Below are 20,715 nucleotides of genomic sequence, written 5' to 3'. Positions count from 1 at the left end.
GTTGAAGCTTTGAAAGTGGAATTCTTTGCCATTCTTGTTTTATGATGAGCTTCAGTCGTATTTTACGCTTCAAAATGCGCCACACATTTTAGATGGGAGACATGTCTGGACTGCAGGCGGGCCAGGAAAGTACCCGCACTCTTTTACTACAAAGCCACGCTGTTATAACATGTGGCTTGGCATTGTTTTGCTGAAATAAGCAGGGGCGTCCATGATAACGTTGTTTGGATGACAACATATGTTGTCCCAAAACCTGTATGTACCTTTCAGCATTAATGGTGCCTTCACAGATGTGTAAGTTACCCATGCCTTGGGCACTAATGCACCCCCATACCATCACAGATGCTGGCTTTTGAACTTTGCACCTTTAACAGTCCGGATGGTTCGTTTCCTCTTTGTCCACAGTTTCCAAAAACAATTTGAAATGTGGACTCGTCAGACCATAGAGCACTTTGGATCAGTCCATCTTAGATGAGCTCTGGCCCATTGAAGCCGTAAGCATTTCTGGGTGTTGTTGATAAGTGGCGTCCGCTTTGCATAGTAGAGTTTTAACTTGCACTTACAGATGTAGCGACCAACTGTAGTTACTGTAGTCAGTATTCTTCTTCCTCCAAACACGACAAGTTGAGTTTATACCAAAATGGATACATGGATGATACAGCAGAGGATTGGGAGAATGTCATGTGGTCAGATGAAAGCAAAATAGAACTTTTTGGTATCAACTCAACTCGTCCTGTTTGGAGGAAGAAGAATACTGAGTTGCATCCCAAGAACACCATACCTACTGTGAAGCATGGGGGTGGAAACATCATGCTTTGGGGCTGTTTTTCTGCCAAGGGGACAGGACGATTGATCCGTGTTAAGGAAAGAATGAATGGGGCCATGTATCGTGAGATTTTGAGCCAAAACCTCCTTTTGAATGGTTGACCAAATACTTATTTTCCACCATGATTTGCAAATAAATTCTTTAAAATTCCAACAATGTGAATTCCTGGATTTTTTTTTCACATTGTGTCCCTCACAGTTGAAGTGTACCTATGATGAACATTACAGAACTCTGTCATCATTTTAAGTGGGAGAACTTGCACAATCGGTGGCTAACTAAATATTTTTTTGCCCCACTATGTGTGTATATATATATATATATATATATATATATATATATATATATATATATGAGAAATACTTGAAAATATATACGCCCATCTCCCAAATTCGGATATCTGAAGGTAGACAAGTATGCCTTGAAGGTAGAAAAGCACAATACAAGTATAACCCATTTGAACATTTTCTTTTTTTTAACATTTAGATGTTAACTATCTGTCCAACCTTGCGCAAGTACACGCGCTGCATTTGCATGCGCTTTAAAATGTCTCCACTTAGCTGTTGGTGTGTTACATATGTCAGGGTTTGCCGGAGTCCTTTGTTGTTAAGGCGGCCGCCTTAACAACAAAGAGCCACCGCCTAAAGTCTTCAAAAAAACAAATTTAAATTTTTAATTTTTTTTCGTCCTGTAAATTAAGCATGATGAATTGAGCATATTTCAGCATGTGGCCCCACTTTTAACTATTTTTCAAAGGCTTATTGCAAACGCTTATTTACAGTAAGTCATTAATTTGACTTACCGTATTTCCTTGAATTGCCGCATATAGTCTGCGCCTGCCTTGAATTACTGCCGGGTCAAACTCGCTTCGCAAAATAATTAGTGCATACTTAGTATTACCGCCTGGTCAAACTCGTGACGTCACAAGTGACACTTCCCCTGTCATCATTTTCAACATGGAGGAGGCTGATTTCAATACCGGTAATTTAAAATCGCATAAAGGGAAGAATATTAAGAGCTATTCAGTAGGATTTAAGATCCAAGCTTACATCACACTCAAATTTTTACTGCATGCCTTTGGTAAGTGCCGGAGTGAGAAGAGGCGTTAAAATAATTAGCGCATGCTTACTTTTACCGCATGCCTTTGGTAAGCGCAGGAGTGAGAAGAGGTTTTAAATTAATTCGCGCACAAAGAAATACGGCAGTCATTATTTTGTCTCAGTAAGTCAATATTTTCTAAGTCAAAATAATGACATAAATAGTATCTCAGGTAACTCGGACTGTTTTGTGTTTTGTTTTTCCATCCATCCATTTTCTACCGCTTATTCCCTTTCGGTGTCGCGGGGGGCGCTGGCCCCTATCTCAGCTACAATCGGGCGGAAGGCGGGGTACACCCTGGACAAGTCGCCACCTCATCACAGGGCCAACACAGATAGACAGACAACATTCACACTCACATTCACACACTAGGGCCAATTTAGTGTTGCCAACCAACCTATCCCCAGGTGCATGTCTTTGGAAGTGGGAGGAAGCCGGAGTACCCGGAGGGAACCCACGCATTCACGGGGAGAACTTGCAAACTCCACACAGAAAGATCCCGAGCCTGGATTTGAACCCAGGACTGCAGGACCTTCGTATTGTGAGGCAGATGCACTAACCCCTCTGCCACCGTGAAGCAGTGTTTTGTTTTTAATTTATGGAAAAAAATACAGATATATATCGTATATTTCCACTCAGCATACGAAGCGGTAAACACAACCAAAAATTGTCGGCTTCTTCACGCGACGAAGCCGGCCTACTTCACCACAGTTTGTAATCTATTGCCCACCCCAGGCTGTGGTGAGATGGAGACGTGATGGTGGCGACAGGCCAATTTACACTGTTCCTTACACCCATCCAAGCCCTACCCCGTCCGTCCGCCTGTCCCGGGCGGCGCCCCCTTCTCCCTGGAGAGACACCACCTTAACTGACAAATGTTCTAGGCGAAACACCGTATGTTGTAAACCAGGGGTGCCCATTACGTCGATCGCGAGCTACCAGTCGACCGCGGGGGGTGTGTCAGTCGATCTCCAGCCAGGCTTTTAAAAAAAATAGACCTAAAAATGAGTGATCATCAATCTTCACCAAGACGTCACTTAAATGACATTCACGGTACCGGAGGGTCTTGTGAGATGACGCTGGCTGCTGCAAGATCATTATTATTAAAATATGACCGAGAGGAAGGCGAGAAACACTTTTTATTTCAACAGACTCTCGCGCCGTACCTTCCGTCAAAACTCTAAAGGCCGACTGCACATTTCCTATCTTCACAATAAAAGCCCTGCTTCATGCTGCCTGCGCTAACTAAATACAGAGTCTCGGAAAACTGGCGTGCACAAGCGATCCCTCAGAAAGCTAGCGTGCACATCACTTGTGCACGCCAGCTTTCCGAGACTCTTATTTTGTTAGCGCAGGCAGCATGAAGCAGGGCTTTTATTGTGAAGATAGGAAATGTGCAGTCGGCCTTTAGAGTTTTGACGAAAGTCTGTTGAAATAAAAAGTGTTTCTCGCCTTCCTCTCTGTCATTTTTTCATAATAATGAACTGGCAGCAGCCAGCGTCATCTCACAAGACCCTCGGGTGCCGTGAATGTCAATCAAGCAAGCTACGGAATTTGCCGCCAATGTTTTTCTTGTAAAGTGTGTGGAAGCTGGATGAATTAGATGCCAAAAACCAACCACTTTCATGTGGTATTGTACAGAAAGGACAACTTTTTTTTCTCCTCCATTTGAAAATGTGGGCGTCATCATCATTACTGTCTGATTCCAATCAATGCAAGTCATCAGAATCAGGTAATACACCAACTTATATTCTTGTCTTCGTGAAAGAAAGACATCTATATGTGTTACACATGCTTGTATTATCATTAAACACATTTAACTTGTTTACAAAAACGTCTCTTTCATAAATAAATAAATATAAATGATATATATAAATGAGGTAGATCCCCCTCGAGTTGGTCAATTGAAAAGTAGCTCGCCTGCAGAAAAAGTGTGGGCACCCCTGTTGTAAACAAACGATAGTGCGGCGCTTTCAACTCAATGTTTGGATCTTCCTCTCCTTTTAAAGATGCATTCCACGTACAAACCATTGAAAAGAGCGCCTCCTGTACAGTTGTAGCGTCCATCCACCCCCCCCCCGACAATAGCAGCCACGCCCTGTCACCATGGGTGATTATGTCAGTGTGGAACATGCAAACAGCTGTGCGTACTTAAGCAACACACTTAAATTGCTATCTTGGTAGCAAAAGCTTATTGAGACAGAAATGGCCATTTCACCTTGTTTTTGCAGAAAACAGCAACACCCGCATCAGACGGGTCAGTTCATCAGTCACACAATTGGTCCTCGGGGAAGTCGTTAACGGGATGAACAGAGGTTCGATTACTCAATTACTAGCTGACGACTCTCTCTCTCGTCTGTGGGAGGGAGATAATAGCGCAGGGCTTTATTGCCAAGGCAAGAGGGGTAGTGGAAGATATTTGCATATTTTTAAAAAATATAGCTTAGGAGAATCTTGTACTCGCACTTGTTTTTTTCCCCCCCGTGTTAAATTTGCCTCCCTCTTCTCGGCCGTGTGGGCGTTTGCCCGACGTGTGCTTCGCGGCTGCCAGGGCCTCCGTGAGGTGTAGATGAGCAGGGTGTCAACAGCCCTTCCTCAACGGTTTCTTGAAGGAATGTGGACGCTAGCGCCATGCAGTCGAGTACAAGCAGTTTTGCATGGAACGTCATATTATGAACGGCTCTAATGGTGTGAATCAGGCCTGGGCAATTATTTAAACCTGGGAGCCACATTTGGAGAGAAAAATGTTTCTGGAGGCCGGTATATCTATCTATGCATACATACATATATATATATACACATATATGTTTTGATTGGATTATCCAGAGAATAGTGCTCGATACCGTGGTAGAGCGCAATATGTAGGTGTGGGAAAAATCACAAGACTACTTCATCTCTACAGAACTGTTTCATGAGGGGTTCCCTCAATCATCAGGAGATTTTAATGGAAGCATTCACATACAATGGTTTATATAAGGCCCAGAGTGGGTGGGTACAGGCAGGCGTAGGGTGTGGTGATTGGCTCATGTGTTACCTAGGAGGTGTTTCCGTCTGTGGCGGCATGTTGAAATGATTTCACTGTGCTTGTTGAGGGATGATAGATCTGGATGATATATAATAAACAGTTTCTCTTTTAAGCATAGGTTGCATCTTTTATTACCACTGTTGTCATCTAGCAAAGCTGAATTCGACCAAGCAACCCCCCCGTACCAGAAAGCACTTGATGAAAGCGGATACAACTTCACCCTCACCTACGAACCCAGGCCAGGAAACCAACCAAAAAAGAGCAGAAAACAAAACAACATCATCTGGTACAATCCGCCATTCAGCAAAAACGTCTCAACCAACATCGGCCGCAAGTTCCTCACTCTGATCGACAAACACTTCCCCAAAGGAAACACCCTAAGAAAAATATTCAACAAGAACAACATTAAATTGAGCTTCAGCTGTATGAATAACATACAACAAATCATTTCAAACCACAACAAAGCAATTGCAAAAGGACTGCCTACCCCCAGACTAAACGACGCTGAAACCAATAAGGAATGTAACTGTCGCAAGAAACTTGATTGCCCTCTAAACGGAGGGTGCTTACAGACATCAGTCGTTTACCAAGCAAAGGTAACACGCAAGGACATTAACACATCCGACACGTACGTAGGATTAACCGAAGGAGCGTTCAAAACAAGATGGAATAATCACAACGCCTCCTTTAGAAACCAGACTTTGCGGAATTCTACAGAACTCAGCAAACACATTTGGAACCTCAAAGACAATAATGTTGAATATTCGATAACATGGCAAATTCTTGCATCCAGCACACCTTACAACAGTGGTAATAAAAGATGCAACCTATGCTTAAAAGAGAAACTGTTTATTATATATCATCCAGATCTATCATCCCTCAACAAGCGCAGTGAAATCATTTCAACATGCCGCCACAGACGGAAACACCTCCTAGGTAACACATGAGCCAATCACCACACCCTACGCCTGCCTGTACCCACCCACTCTGGGCCTTATATAAACCATTGTATGTGAATGCTTTCATTAAAATCTCCTGATGATTGAGGGAACCCCTCATGAAACACTTCTGTAGAGATGAAGTAGTCTTGTGATTTTTCCCACACCTATATATACATATATATATGTATATATATATACATACATATATGTTTTACAGATCATCTTCAAGCCGGTTTCTGACAGTCGCTTCAGGATGCGCATTTGTGGGCGGACTTTTTTACCTGGCTCACCTTCAACAGGATCTTCTCCCCGTCATCTTTATTGTAGCGGTGTAGCGTGCAAGGATGGGCGTGGAAGAAGTGTCAAAAGATGGAGCTAACTGTTTTAAGGACATTCAGACTTTATTTAAACCGATAAAATCCGGAAACAACAACAACGCCGTAAATGTATCCCCCAAAAAAGTCTGCGGGCTATAGAGCGTTTTCCGTTCGGGCTCCAGTACTCTGGAATGCCCTCCCGGTAACAGTTCGAGATGCTACCTCAGTAGAAGCATTTAAGTCTCACCTTAAAACTCATCTGTATACTCTAGCCTTTAAATAGACCTCCTTTTTAGACCAGTTGATCTGCCGCTTTTTTCTTCTTCTCCTATGTCCCCCCCCCCCCCCACCCCCTTTTGTGGAGGGGGTCCGGTCCGATGACCATGGATGAAGTACTGGCTGTCCAGAGTCGAGACCCAGGATGGACTGCTCGTCGGGACCCAGGATGGACCGCTCGCCTGTATCGGTTGGGGACATCTCTACGCTGCTGATCCGCCTCCGCTTGAGATGGTTTCCTGTGGACGGGACTCTCGCTGCTGTCTTGGATCCGCTTGAACTGAACTCTCGCAGCTGTGTTGGAGCCACTATGGATTGAACTTTCACAGTATCATGTTAGACATCCATTGCTTTCGGCCCCCTAGAGGGGGGGGGGGGGGGTTGCCCACTTCTGAGGTCCTCTCCAAGGTTTCTCATAGTCAGCATTGTCACTGGCGTCCCACTGGATGTGAATTCTCCCTGCCCACTGGGTGTGAGTTTTCCTTGCCCTTTTGTGGGTTCTTCCGAGGATGTCGTAATCGTAACGGTTTGTACAGTCCTTTGAGACATTTGGGATTTAGGGCTATATAAATAAACATTGATTGATTGATTGATCCTGTGAAAAACCGTCCAACCGGAACTCTCCAATAACTAAAGTTCCTCGGGTGAATAACGTAAACTCACTACACCGGTATGTTTTAGCGCTTTCATGGCGAGTTTACTGACAAATATAAGTAAGAATTTTACAGTACTTTATATTAGAAATGGCAACAGCGGGGGATAAACATCCAATAACAAGAAGAAAAAGAAAAAGAAAGACTATGGACTACAAAGGCGGACGCGCGCAATTTTTTAGGATTTATGCAGATCCCCAATTCACATCAGCAGGTACCAGAAGGTAAGAAAAGTTGGTTTTGCATAATACTGCAAAACTAAACACCAGATAATATGTCTTACCTTATACACACACCAAAATATTTCTCGTATGTTGAAGCACAGTACAATCCATCAAGCAGTAGCTTACCAAAGTCGTACTAAAAAACATTTTGATAGCCGTGTGTAGTTTTCTATATTTTCATTGGAACATATCAAATGTTGGTGTTGTTTACTTGAGTCATATTGCAGACTACATGGATTTATTATGTGTGACTGCCATCTACTGGTCACACTTATCATTTCACCATGTACTAAAAAAATAGCTTCGAGGTCGGTAAGCAAAAAGAGAATTACTCAGTACATGAGGCGCACCGGGTTATAAAGGCATAATATCCAGTTTTGAGGGGAAATAAAAGGAAAATAAGGTACTCTATGATTCCCTCCAAGGGGTTTTATCTCCACATATCTAAAAACTGAAAGTGAGAACATGCTAGCATATGTAAATTGGTCTCAAAAGTTGTGTGAACACAATTCATGGGTGTAGCGTTTCTTTACAAAGGGACATTGCCAACTACCATACTTGCCAACCCTCCCGGATTTTCCGGGAGACTCCCGAAATTCAGCGCCTCTCCCGAAAACCTCCCGGAAAAAAATGTTCTCCCGAAATTCAGCGGAGCTGGAGCCCACGCCTCCTCCAGCTCCATGCGGACCTGAGTGGGTACAGCCTGTTTTCATGTCCGCTTTCCCACTATATAAACAGCTTGCCTGCCCAATAACGTTACAACATCTACGGATTTTAATAAAAAAACTGCACACACAAGGAGACGAAGCAGAAGAACGAGGAAGTCACAGCCATGGCGACTCGGTCTGTAATAGAGTGATTCTATGTTGTCTGTCGCCATCTCCTGGTGAATGTTGGCTATAGCGTTATGGGGTTGCTTTTTGATTGGCCAACGATTTATGTGGTGTTGCGCACCTGACGGAAAAGTGACTCGCGCCAGTACGCAAATGGAAGAACAAAGGTTAATTAAATAGTGAAAGGTAAGTGTTGTTGTTTTTTTTAGTAACCAGCAAGCACAGTACAGTTAGTAAAACAACTGTGTTTTTATTACTGTGTATTTGATAGGTGCCGTCTGAAATTCAACTATTTATTTTATTTATATATATAATAAAATAAATATATATAGCTAGAATTCACTGAAAGTCAAGTATTTTATATATATATATATATATATATATATATATATATATATATATATATATATATATATATATATATATATATATATATATATATATACATATACATATGTGTCTTGATTGGATTATCCAGAAAATAGTGCTCAATACCGTGGTAGAGCGCAATATGTATGTGTGGGAAAAATCACAAGACTACTTTCTCTACAGAACTGTTTCATGAGGGGTTTTTCAAGGGACACATTTCCGGCGTTGTTATTGCAGTAGTGAGCCACGGATGAGGAAATGCTGCTCCGTTATTGGTTCAAGCAAAGTTTGAATGTCATTAAAACAGTTAGCTCCATCTTTTGACACTTCCTTCACTCCCGTCCTTGCACGCTACACACGCTGGTGTTTTACATTTAGAAAAAAATGAATAAATATGACCCTTTAATGCGCCCTATAATAAGGTGTGCCTTTTGTATGAAAAACAGACCTGACGAGAACCGCTTATCAGCAGTGCACCTTAAAATCCGGTGCGCCCTATTGTCTGGAAAATACGATATACATGCTAGGATTCCCTTGATACCAATATTTTGGTACCGGTCCTGGTATGAAAATGTATTTCAATACTTTTTTTTAAAGGGGACCACAAAAATGTCATAATTGGCTTTATTTTAACAGTGAAGTGAATTACATTTATATAGCACTTTTTCTCTAGTGACTCAAAGCGCTTTACATAGTGAAACCCAATATCTAAGTACATTCAAACCAGTGTGGGTGGCACTGGGAGCAGGTGGGTAAAGTGTCTTGCCCAAGGACACAGCGGGAGTGACTAGGTTGGCAGAAGCGGGAATCGAACCAGCAACCCTCAAGTTGCTGGCACGGCCACTCTACCAACCGAGCTAAACCGCCCCAGTAAACAGAAAATCTTATGGTATATTAAACATACATTGCATGCTAACATTAGCATGCTAACTTTTTGAGTTAATTTTGCAGCCATTTACCATCGTCATATAGTTTGGTATGTGACACATGTTAACGCCTATGTGTCAAAGTCAAGGCCCATATATGATCTATGGCCCCCGGGTTGATATTTGATTAGTATTAGAACCGGCCCGCAGGCCACAGCCGCCTGCTGCTGTTTTGCATGCACCAACACTCCAACCTTGGGATCCTATTAAGTCATAAAAATGGGGCCCCTCATGAAACAGTTCTGTAGAGATGAAGTAATCTTGTGATTTTTCCCCCACATACATATATGTATATATATATATATATATATATATATATATATATATATATGAAATTCTCGAGTTGGTGAATTGTAGATTTAAATATACTCCTCCCATCTTAAAGGGGAACATTATCACAAATTCAAAAGGGTTAAAAACAATAAAAATCAGTTCCCAGTGGCCTGTTTTATTTTTCAAAGTTTTTTTTAAAATTTTACACCTCCCGGAATATCCCTAAAAAAAGCTTAAAAGTTCTTGATTTTCCATATTTGCGACGCGACTGTCCATTTCCCTGTGACGTCATACAGGGCTGCCAATACAAACAACATGGCGGCTACGACAGCAAGATATAGCGACATTAGCTCGGATTCAGACTCGGATTTCAGCGGCTTAAGCGATTCAACAGATTACGCATGTATTGAAACAGATGGTCGGAGTATGGAGGCAGATAGCGAAAACGAAATTAAAGAAGAAATTGAAGCTATTGAGCGAATAGCTATTGACGCTATTCGGCCATAGCATGGGTGTACCTAATGAAGTGGCCCATAGCATGGCTGCCTTAATAGCATCGCCGGTAAAATGTGCGGACCAAACGATCAGGACTTTCGCATCTTGTTACGCTGGAGCAACTTAAATCCATCGATTGGTAAGTGTTTGTTTCGCATTAAATGTGGGTATCTAGTTTCAAATGTACATACAGCTAGCGTAAATAGCATGTTAGCATCGATTAGCGTAGCATGTTAGCATCGATTAGCTGGTAGTCATGCTGCGACCAAATATGTGACCAAATATGTATGATTAGCACATAAGTCAACAACATCAACAAAACTCACCATTGTGAGTTTTGTTGATTGATTTTACCCTTTAAAATAGTTTTTAATCATATTTGTTTTTATATTGTTTTTATTGGTTTTGTTTTTATTCATTTTTTGTTTTGTTCAGTCATTGGTGGAGCATAATATTGTTTTTAACATGGCTGTGCAGCACTTTGGAAACGTTGTTGTTGTTTTAAATGTGCTATATAAATAAAGTGGATTGGATTGGATTGGATTGTGATTTCGTTGACTTAATCGTTGCAAATGCATCTGCAGGTTATCCATACATCTCTGTGCCATGTCTGTCTTAGCATCGCCGGTCAAATGTGAAGACACTCTGGGCAAATTCAGTGGGGGCAGATTTCTTCCCAGTGGTCCAACTTGAATCCCTCCCTGTTAGTGTTGTTACACCCTCCGACAACACACCGTCGAGGCATGATGTCTCCAAGGTTCCAAAAAATAGTCGAAAAAACGGAATATAACAGAGCTGAGACCCAATGTTTACAATATGTTGAAAATGAACATGGCGGGTGTATTACCTCGGTGACGTCACGTTCTGACGTCATCGCAAAAAGACCGATAAACAGAAAGGCGTTTAATTTGCCAAAATTCACCCATTTAGAGTCCGGAAATCGGTTAAAAAAATACATGGTCCTTTTTCTGCAACATCAAGGTATATATTGACGCTTGCATAGGTTTGGTGATAATGTTCCCCTTTAACCACGCCCCCGACCAGGCCTCCACTCCACCCCCACCCCTCCCCGAAATCGGAGGTCTCAAGGTTGGCAAGTATGCCAACTACTGGCCGGCATGCATATTACAGACATTACACTTGTGTAAGCTGCTCTGAATGTTGTTTTGAAACATCCATCCATCCATCCATCATCTTCCGCTTATCCGAGGTCGGGTCGCGGGGGCAACAGCCTAAGCAGGGAAACCCAGACTTCCCTCTCCCCAGCCACTTCGTCTAGCTCTTCCCGGGGGATCCCGAGGCGTTCCCAGGCCAGCCGGGAGACATAGTCTTCCCAACGTGTCCCTGGGTCTTCCCCGTGGCCTCCTACCGGTTGGACGTGCCCTAAACACCTCCCTAGGGAGGCGTTCGGGGTGGCATCCTGACCAGATGCCCGAACCACCTCATCTGGCTCCTCTCGATGTGGAGGAGCAGCGGCTTTACTTTGAGTTCCTCCCGGATGGCAGAGCTTCTCCCCCTATCTCTAAGGGAGAGCCCCGCCACACGGCGGAGGAAACTCATTTGGGCCGCTTGTACCCGTGATCTTATCCTTTCGGTCATGACCCAAAGCTCATGACCATAGGTGAGGATGGGAACGTAGATCTACCGGTAAATTGAGAGCTTTGCCTTCCGGCTCAGCTCCTTCTTCACCACAACGGGATCGGTACAACGTCCGCATTACTGAAGACGCTGCACCGATCCGCCTGTCGATCTCACGATCCACTCTTCCCTCACTCGTGAACAAGACTCCTAGGTACTTGAACTCCTCCACTTGGGCAGGGTCTCCTCCCCAACCCGGAGATGGCACTCCACCCTTTTCCGGGCGAGAACCATGGACTCGGATTTGGAGGTGCTGATTCTCATTCCGGTCGCTTCACACTCGGCTGCGAACCGATCCAGCGAGAGCTGAAGATCCCGGTCAGATGAAGCCATCAGGACCACATCATCTGCAAAAAGCAGAGACCTAATCCTGCGGTCACCAAACCGGAACCCCTCAACGCCTTGACTGCGCCTAGAAATTCTGTCTGTTTTGAAACATTTAAAGTGAAATCATATGCGGCTGTTGTGCAAGAGAATGAAAAGTGGTCAATAAACACCAGCTGCATCCACTTGGCTTCGGTTTAAGAGAGCTTTTTTTAATTATTTTTTTCCTTCGCGAAGAGAAGCTCAAGCCCCCACAAAAATGTCGCCTTTCTCTGGGCGACTCGTTAATGTTGCCGCATCCTTGCAAGACAGCGAGCGGGTCTGATGTTTATTTACGAGCGGTGGCATGCGGGGAAACCCCTCTCCTTTCTCTCTTGGGGGTATTTCAAGTAGACTTGCACAATGCCGCTGAAGCGGTGCAGAAATAACGAGGAAGAGCTTCTCCGTGGCGTCGGCGAACAAACAGACAGGGGAGCCAGTTTTCCAAGAGCCACTCTGGTCTCGGGCAGAATAGCAGGGAAGCGGGATCGGATTGCGCGGGTCTCTTTGTTGTGCCTTAAAGCGCCGACGAGGCTTCCCGCTTTTGTTCTACTCGCATCTCTACATAGCAAAAAAAAGAGAAAACATCAACAGAGAAAAGGGGTTGCTGGGAAAGTGGTGTTGGATTACTTAACACTTGGACGCCGCTGCAGTCGTTCCCGGACTCAGTCCAGCAATGCATAAATATGACGCGTTATCTCAGGTTTACAGTACACACACCTGTTGCACGCTTCTCCCAAAGCTCAACCGCACTTGCAGAGTTCGCACGCAGCAGAGAGCCAAGACCTAAACCTGTCTGTTCAATGACCCGTTTTCTATTCGTATAGTTGACCGGTTTGAAACAAGTCTCACAGGTACCATGGTAGAGCGTAAAAGCACAGAAAAGGTTACCGTTTTTCACACAAAGTCTTCGGCCAAAAGGTGAATAATTCATGCCGTAGCCCAGCGTTTCTCAAAGTGTGGGTCGGGCCCCACCGGTGAAGAATATCAATCAATCAATCAATCAATGTTTATTTATATAGCCCCAAATCACAAATGTCTCAAAAGGACTGCACAAATCATTACGACTACAACATCCTCGGAAGAACCCACAAAAGGGCAAGGAAAACTCACACCCAGTGGGCAGGGAGAATTTACATTCAGTGGGACGCCAGTGACAATGCTGACTATGAGAAACCTTGGAGAGGACCTCAGATGTGGGCAACCCCCCCCCTCTAGGGGACCGAAAGCAATGGATGTCGAGCGGGTCTAACATGATACTGTGAAATCAATCAATGTTTACTTATATAGCCCTAAATCACTAGTGTCTCAAACCACTACGACATCCTCGGTAGGCCCACATATGGGCAAGGAAAACTCACACCCGGTGGGACGTCGGTGACAATGATGACTATGAGAACCTTGGAGAGGAGGAAAGCAATGGATGTCGAGCGGGTCTAACATGATACTGTGAAAGTTCAATCCATAATGGATCCAACACGGTCGCGAGAGTCCAGTCCAAAGCGGATCCGACACAGCAGCGAGAGTCCCGTTCACAGCGGAGCCAGCAGGAAACCATCCCAAGCGGAGGCGGATCAGCAACGCAGAGATGTCCCCAGCCGATGCACAGGCAAGCAGTACATGGCCACCGGATTGGACCGGACCCCCTCCACAAGGGAGAGTGGGACATAGAAGAAAAAGAAAAAAAACGGCAGATCAACTGGTCTAAAAAGGGAGTCTATTTAAAGGCTAGAGTATACAAATGAGTTTTAAGGTGAGACTTAAATGCTTCTACTGAATAGACACATGACAGGTGGGGGCGCGAGGAATGGGAGGAAATTTCACTTGAATTCTTTTTTTTTTTTTTTAATAATATTTCTTAGATTTTTTTTTTACAACCCCATTTTCTATACAAACTGTAAATCACTTTGTGATTGTGTCTGTGAAATCCGCTATATAAATGAATGTAAATTACTTATTTTTCTTGTAGGCTTCAAATTTGTAGGTCGGAGCGAAAGTTAGACGGACGCAACAGTAACTAATGGGGGCGGGGCTAAGCGGAAGAACCCTTGGGTAGCAGGCTAATGTGTGGACCACAATTATACAAAATGGATAAATTGGCCTCATATAGTTGCATACAGAATTGCTCAATGCAAAAAAAAAAACACACACTATAGCAGAGCAGCTAATTCTCCCCGCTGCAATAGACATGGTGTCAGTCATGCTTGACGAGACAAGCGCAGCAAAACTAAAAGCTGTCCCACTGTCAAACGACACAGTTGCGAGACTTATATGCGACATTGCAAGTGATCTTGAGGAACAACTCGTAGACAAATTAAAAGAAAATCATTTTGCTTTACAAGTGGACGAAGCTACTGACGGCAATAAAGACTGCCTGTTCATCGCATACGTGAATCGTCCGCTTTGTGAATGGCGAGTCACTGTGCGAGGATTTGCTGTTTTGCAAATACAAAAAAAAATAGAGCCAGTGCTGATGGCTGTTCAAGATAATGGACAGTTTCCTCAAAGAACACAACCTTAAATGAGAAAACTGTGTGGGCTATTGCTCTGATGGCGCACAGACCATGGCAGGGTCAAGAAACGGGCTGCAGGTTCTAATAAACGGCTGCAAAATTAGCTCAAAAAGTTATCATGCTAGCATGCTAACACTTAGCATGTGTCACATACCAAGTTATACGACTCTAGGTAAACGGTTGCAAAATGAGCTGCACACTTTTGGCATTAAATAAAATAGTGAACATACTACACAACTTCTCTTTTAGAAGTAAACAAACTAAGGCTTCTAATTAGTCTGCTGACATATGCAGTAACATACTGTGTCATTGATCTTTCTCATATTCTGTCCAAAATTTTAAGGGACAAGCAGTAGAAAACGATAAATTAATATACTTGTTACTACTTATTTTCTTTTTTAACATGTTCTATCTACACTTCTGTTAAAATGTAATAATCATTTATTGTTCTCTTGTTTGGATACTTCACACAATTAAAGTTCTCCTGTTTCTAGGGATGTATTTCCTGGGTTTATAAACAATAAAATAAAGACAACAGATTGTGTGATAATAGCAAATATCAATGTAATCATTGTATTATTGACTACATGCGGCTCTTGTACTTGGTATCGTTACAGTAGATGTCTGTGTAGAGCCATCCATGGCCTTTGTTTACATTCAGGAGAGCCAGCTTGTTGTTAGCGGTAAGCTATTGTATGCACACACACACACACACACACACACACACACACACACACACACACACACAAGTTATCATTTGGAATGGGCACTAAGAGTTTGTTCAGGACTTGTGGGGACCACCCTTTCTACAGGTTGTGGAGGCATAAAAACAATGAGGTCAAATGACCAATGCCCAGTTAGCTCATACACGTCTTTAAATCTCTGGACTGATGAAGTAATGTTCTGATCATTTTTACTGGGGGACCCTGGGGGAAAAAAAAAATTAATATGGTTCATGGCGACCAAATTTAAATCACTTTGCACAATTCACACAAATTTGTACATGACTACTGAGGACCATTTAGAAAAAGAAAAAAAGTTCAAAATAAATATATTAAATATATTACAATCACTTAGGCATCTTCAGAATGGATCTGACTATCATTTAAAAAGGTTTACCTTTAGGGAACCTGTTTTTTGGTCCCCATACCGTCAGAAGTCCCCTAAAGGTGTGTAAACAGAGCGATGTCCCCATTAAGCAAGCATTGCCAGAACACACACACACACACACACACACACACACACACACACACACACACACACACACACACACACAAACACAAACACAAACACACACACACACACACACAGGTTATTATTTGGAATGCGGACCAAGTGTTTGTTCAGGACTTGTGGGGACCACCCTTTCTACAAGTTGTGGAGGCATAAAAACAATGAGGTCAAATGACCACTGCCCAGTTAGCTCATACACATCTTTAAATCTCTGGATTGATGAAGTAATGTGCCGATCATTCTTACTGGGGACCCTGGGGGAAAAAGAGTTACTATGGTTCATGGGGACCAAATTTAAATCATTTTACATAATTCACACAAATTTGTACGTGACTACTGAGGACCATTTAGAAAAAAAAAAAGTTAAAATTAAATATATTAAAAATCACTTAGAATGGATCTGAATATCATTTAAAAAGGTTTCCCTTTAGGGGACCTGTTTTTGGTCCCCCATACCGTCAGAAGTCCCCTAAAGGTGTGTAAACAGAGCGATGTCCCCATTAAGCAAGCATTGCCAGAACACGAACACGAACACACACACACACACACACACACACACACACACACACACACACACACACACACACACACACACACACACACACACACACAGGTTATCATTTGGAATGGGGACCAAGTGTTTGTTCAGGACTTGTGGGGACCACCCTTTCTACAAGTTGTGGAAGCATAAAAACAATGAGGTCAAATGACCACTGCCCAGTTAGCTCATACACGTCTTTAAATCTCTGGATTGATGAAGTAATGTGCCGATCATTCTTACTGGGGACCCTGGGGGGGAAAAATAGTTAATATGGTTCATGGCGACCAAATTTAAATAATTTTACATAATTCACACAAAATTGTACGTGACTACTGAGGACCATTTAGAAAAAAACTAAAGTTCAAATTAAATTATATTAAAAATCACTTAGGCATCTTCAGAATGGATCTGACTATCATTTAAAAAGGTTTCCCTTTAGGGGACCTGTTTTTTGGTCCCCCATACCGTCAGAAGTCCCCTGAAGGTGTGTAAACAGTGTGATGTCCCCCATTAAGCAAGCATAGCCAGAAAACACACACACACACACACACACACACACACACACACACACACACACACACACACACACACACACACACACACACACAGGTTATCATTTGGAATGGGGACCAAGTGTTTGTTCAGGACTTGTGGGACCACCCTTTCTACAAGTTGTGGAAGCATAAAAACAATGAGGTCAAATGACCACTGCCCAGTTAGCTCATACACGTCTTTAAATCTCTGAATTGATGAAGTAATGTGCTGATCATTCTTACTGGGGACCCTGGGGAAAAAGAGTTAATATGGTTCATGGCGACCAAATTTAGATCATTTTACATAATTCACACAAATTTGTACGTGACTACTGAGGACCATTTAGGAAAAAAACAAAAGTTAAAATTAAATATATTAAAAATCACTTAGAATGGATCTGACTATCATTTAAAAAGGTTTCCCTTTAGGGGACCTGTTTTTGGTCCCCATACCGTCAGAAGTCCCCTAAAGGTCTGTAAACAGAGCGATGTCCCCATTAAGCAAGCATTGCCAGAACACACTCACACACACACACACACACACTGGTTATTATTTGGAATGGGGACCAAGTGTTTGTTCAGGACTTGTGGGGACCACCCTTTCTACAGGTAGTGGAGGCATAAAAACAATGAGGTAAAATGGCCACTGCCCATTTAGCTCATACACGTCTTTAAATCTCTGGATTGATGAAGTAATGTGCCGATCATTCTTACTGGGGACCCTGGGGGAAAAATAGTTAATATGGTTCATGGCGACCAAATTTAAATCATTTTAAATAATTCACACAAATTTGTACGTGACTACTGAGGACCATTTAGAAAAAAACAAAAGTTCAAATTAAATATATTAAAAATCACTTAGGCATCTTCAGAATGGATCTGACTATCATTTAAAAAGGTTTCCCTTTAGGGGACCTGTTTTTTGGTCCCTATACCGTCAGAAGTCCCCTGAAGGTGTGTAAACAGTGTGATGTCCCCATTAAGCAAGCATAGCCAGAAAACACACACACACACACACACACACACACACACACACACACACACACATTCACACACACACACACACGGGTTATCATTTGGAATGGGGACCAAATTTTTGATCAGAACTTGTGGGGACCACCCTTTCTACAGGTTGTGGAGGCATAAAAACAATGAGGTCAAATGACCACTGCCCAGTTAGCTCATACACGTATTTAAATCTCTGGATTGATGAAGTAATGCGCTGATCATTCTTACAGTGGACCCTCGGGGAAAAAGAGTTAATATGGTTCATGGCGACCAAATTTAAATCATTTTACATAATTCACACAAATTTGTACGTGACTACTGAGGACCATTTAGAAAAAGAAAAAAAGTTCAAAATAAATATATTAAATATATTAAAATCACTTAGGCATCTTCAGAATGGATCTGACTATCATTTAAAAAGGTTTCCCTTTAGGGAACCTGTTTTTTGGTCCCCATACCGTCAGAAGTCCCCTAAAGGTGTGTAAACAGAGCGATGTCCCCATTAAGCAAGCATTGCCAGAACACACACACACACGCACGCATGCACGCACACACACACACACACACACACACACACAGGTTATCATTTGGAATGGGGACCAAGTGTTTGTTCAGGACTTGTGGGGACCACACTTTCTACAAGTTGTGGAGGCATAAAAACAATGAGGTAAAATGGCCACTGCCCAGTTAGCTCATACACGTCTTTAAATCTCTGGATTGATGAAGTAATGTGCTGATCATTCTTACTGGGGACTCTAGGGAAAAAATAGTTAATATGGTTCATGGCGACCAAATTTAAATCATTTTGCACAATTCACACAAATTTGTACGTGACTACTGAGGACCATTTAGAAAAAAACAAAAGTTCAAATTAAATATATTAAAAATCACTTAGGTATCTTCAGAATGGATCTGAATATCATTTAAAAAGGTTTCCCTTTAGGGGACCTGTTTTTTGGTCCCCATACCGTCAGAAGTCCCCTAAAGGTGTGTAAACAGAGCGATGTCCTCATTAAGCAAGCATTGCCAGAAACACACACACACACACACACACACACACACACACACACACACACACACACACACACACACACACACACACACACACACACACACACACAGGTTATCATTTGGAATGGGGACCAAGTGTTTGTTCAGGACTTGTGGGGACCACCCTTTCTACAAGTTGTGGAGGCATAAAAACAATGAGGTCAAATGACCACTGCCCAGTTAGCTCATACACATCTTTAAATCTCTGGATTGATGAAGTAATGTGCTGATCATTCTTACTGGGGACCCTGGGGAAAAAGAGTTAATATGGTTCATGGCGACCAAATTTAAATCATTTTACATAATTCACACAAATTTGTACGTGACTACTGACGACCATTTAGAAAAAAACAAAAGTTCAAATTAAATATATTAAAAATCACTTAGAATGGATCTGAATATCATTTAAAAAGGTTTCCCTTTAGGGGACCTGTTTATGGTCCCCATACCGTCAGAAGTCCCCTAAAGGTGTGTAAACAGAGCGATGTCCCCATTAAGCAAGCATTGCCAGAACACACACACACACACACACTGGTTATTATTTGGAATGGGGACCACCCTTTCTACAGGTTGTGGAGGCATAAAAACAATGAGGTAAAATGGCCACTGCCCATTTAGCTCATACACGTCTTTAAATCTCTGGATTGATGAAGTAATGTGCCGATCATTCTTACTGGGGACCCTGGGGGAAAAATAGTTAATATGGTTCATGGCGACCAAATTTAAATAATTTTACATAATTCACACAAAATTGTACGTGACTACTGAGGACCATTTAGAAAAAAACTAAAGTTCAAATTAAATATATTAAAAATCACTTAGGCATCTTCAGAATGGATCTGACTATCATTTAAAAAGGTTTCCCTTTAGGGGACCTGTTTTTTGGTCCCCATACCGTCAGAAGTCCCCTAAAGGTGTGTAAACAGAGCGATGTCCCCATTAAGCAAGCATTGCCAGAACACACACACACACACACACACACACACACACACACAAGTTATTATTTGGAATGGGGACCAAGTGTTTGTTCAGGACTTGTGGGGACCACCCTTTCTACAGGTTGTGGAGGCATAAAAACAATGAGGTAAAATGACCACTGCCCAGTTAGCTCATACACATCTTTAAATCTCTGGATTGATGAAGTAATGTGCTGATCAATCTTACTGGGGACCCTGGGGGAAAAATAGTTAATATGGTTCATGGCGATCAAATTTAAATCATTTTACATAATTCACACAAATTTGTACGTGACTACTGAGGACCATTTAGAAAAAAACAAAAGTTCAAATTAAATATATTAAAAATCACTTAGGTATCTTCAGAATGGATCTGAATATCATTTAAAAATGTTTCCCTTTAGGGGACATGTTTTTTGGTCCCCATACCGTCAGAAGTCCCCTGAAGGTGTGTAAACAGTGTGATGTCCCCATTAAGCAAGCATTGCCAGAACACACACACACACACACACACACACACACACACACACACACACACACACACACACACACACACACACACACACACACACACATACACACACACACACACACGTGTGTTGTGTATTGTGTAGTGAAGCACGTTTA

General features: G+C 42.4%; 1 protein-coding gene across 1 annotated transcript in view; it reads right to left on the bottom strand.

The window, feature by feature from the left end:
• Nucleotides 1-20,715, bottom strand: part of dapk1 (death-associated protein kinase 1) — a 233,826-nt gene that overhangs the window by 161,440 nt on the left and 51,671 nt on the right. The gene's annotated exons all lie outside the window — the stretch shown is intronic.

This window comes from Nerophis ophidion, linkage group LG01 (genome assembly GCF_033978795.1).
Source record: "Nerophis ophidion isolate RoL-2023_Sa linkage group LG01, RoL_Noph_v1.0, whole genome shotgun sequence".
Classification (NCBI taxonomy): domain Eukaryota; kingdom Metazoa; phylum Chordata; class Actinopteri; order Syngnathiformes; family Syngnathidae; genus Nerophis; species Nerophis ophidion.
Note: the sequence above shows the minus strand (reverse complement) of the source record. Positions and strands in the feature narration are given on the sequence as shown.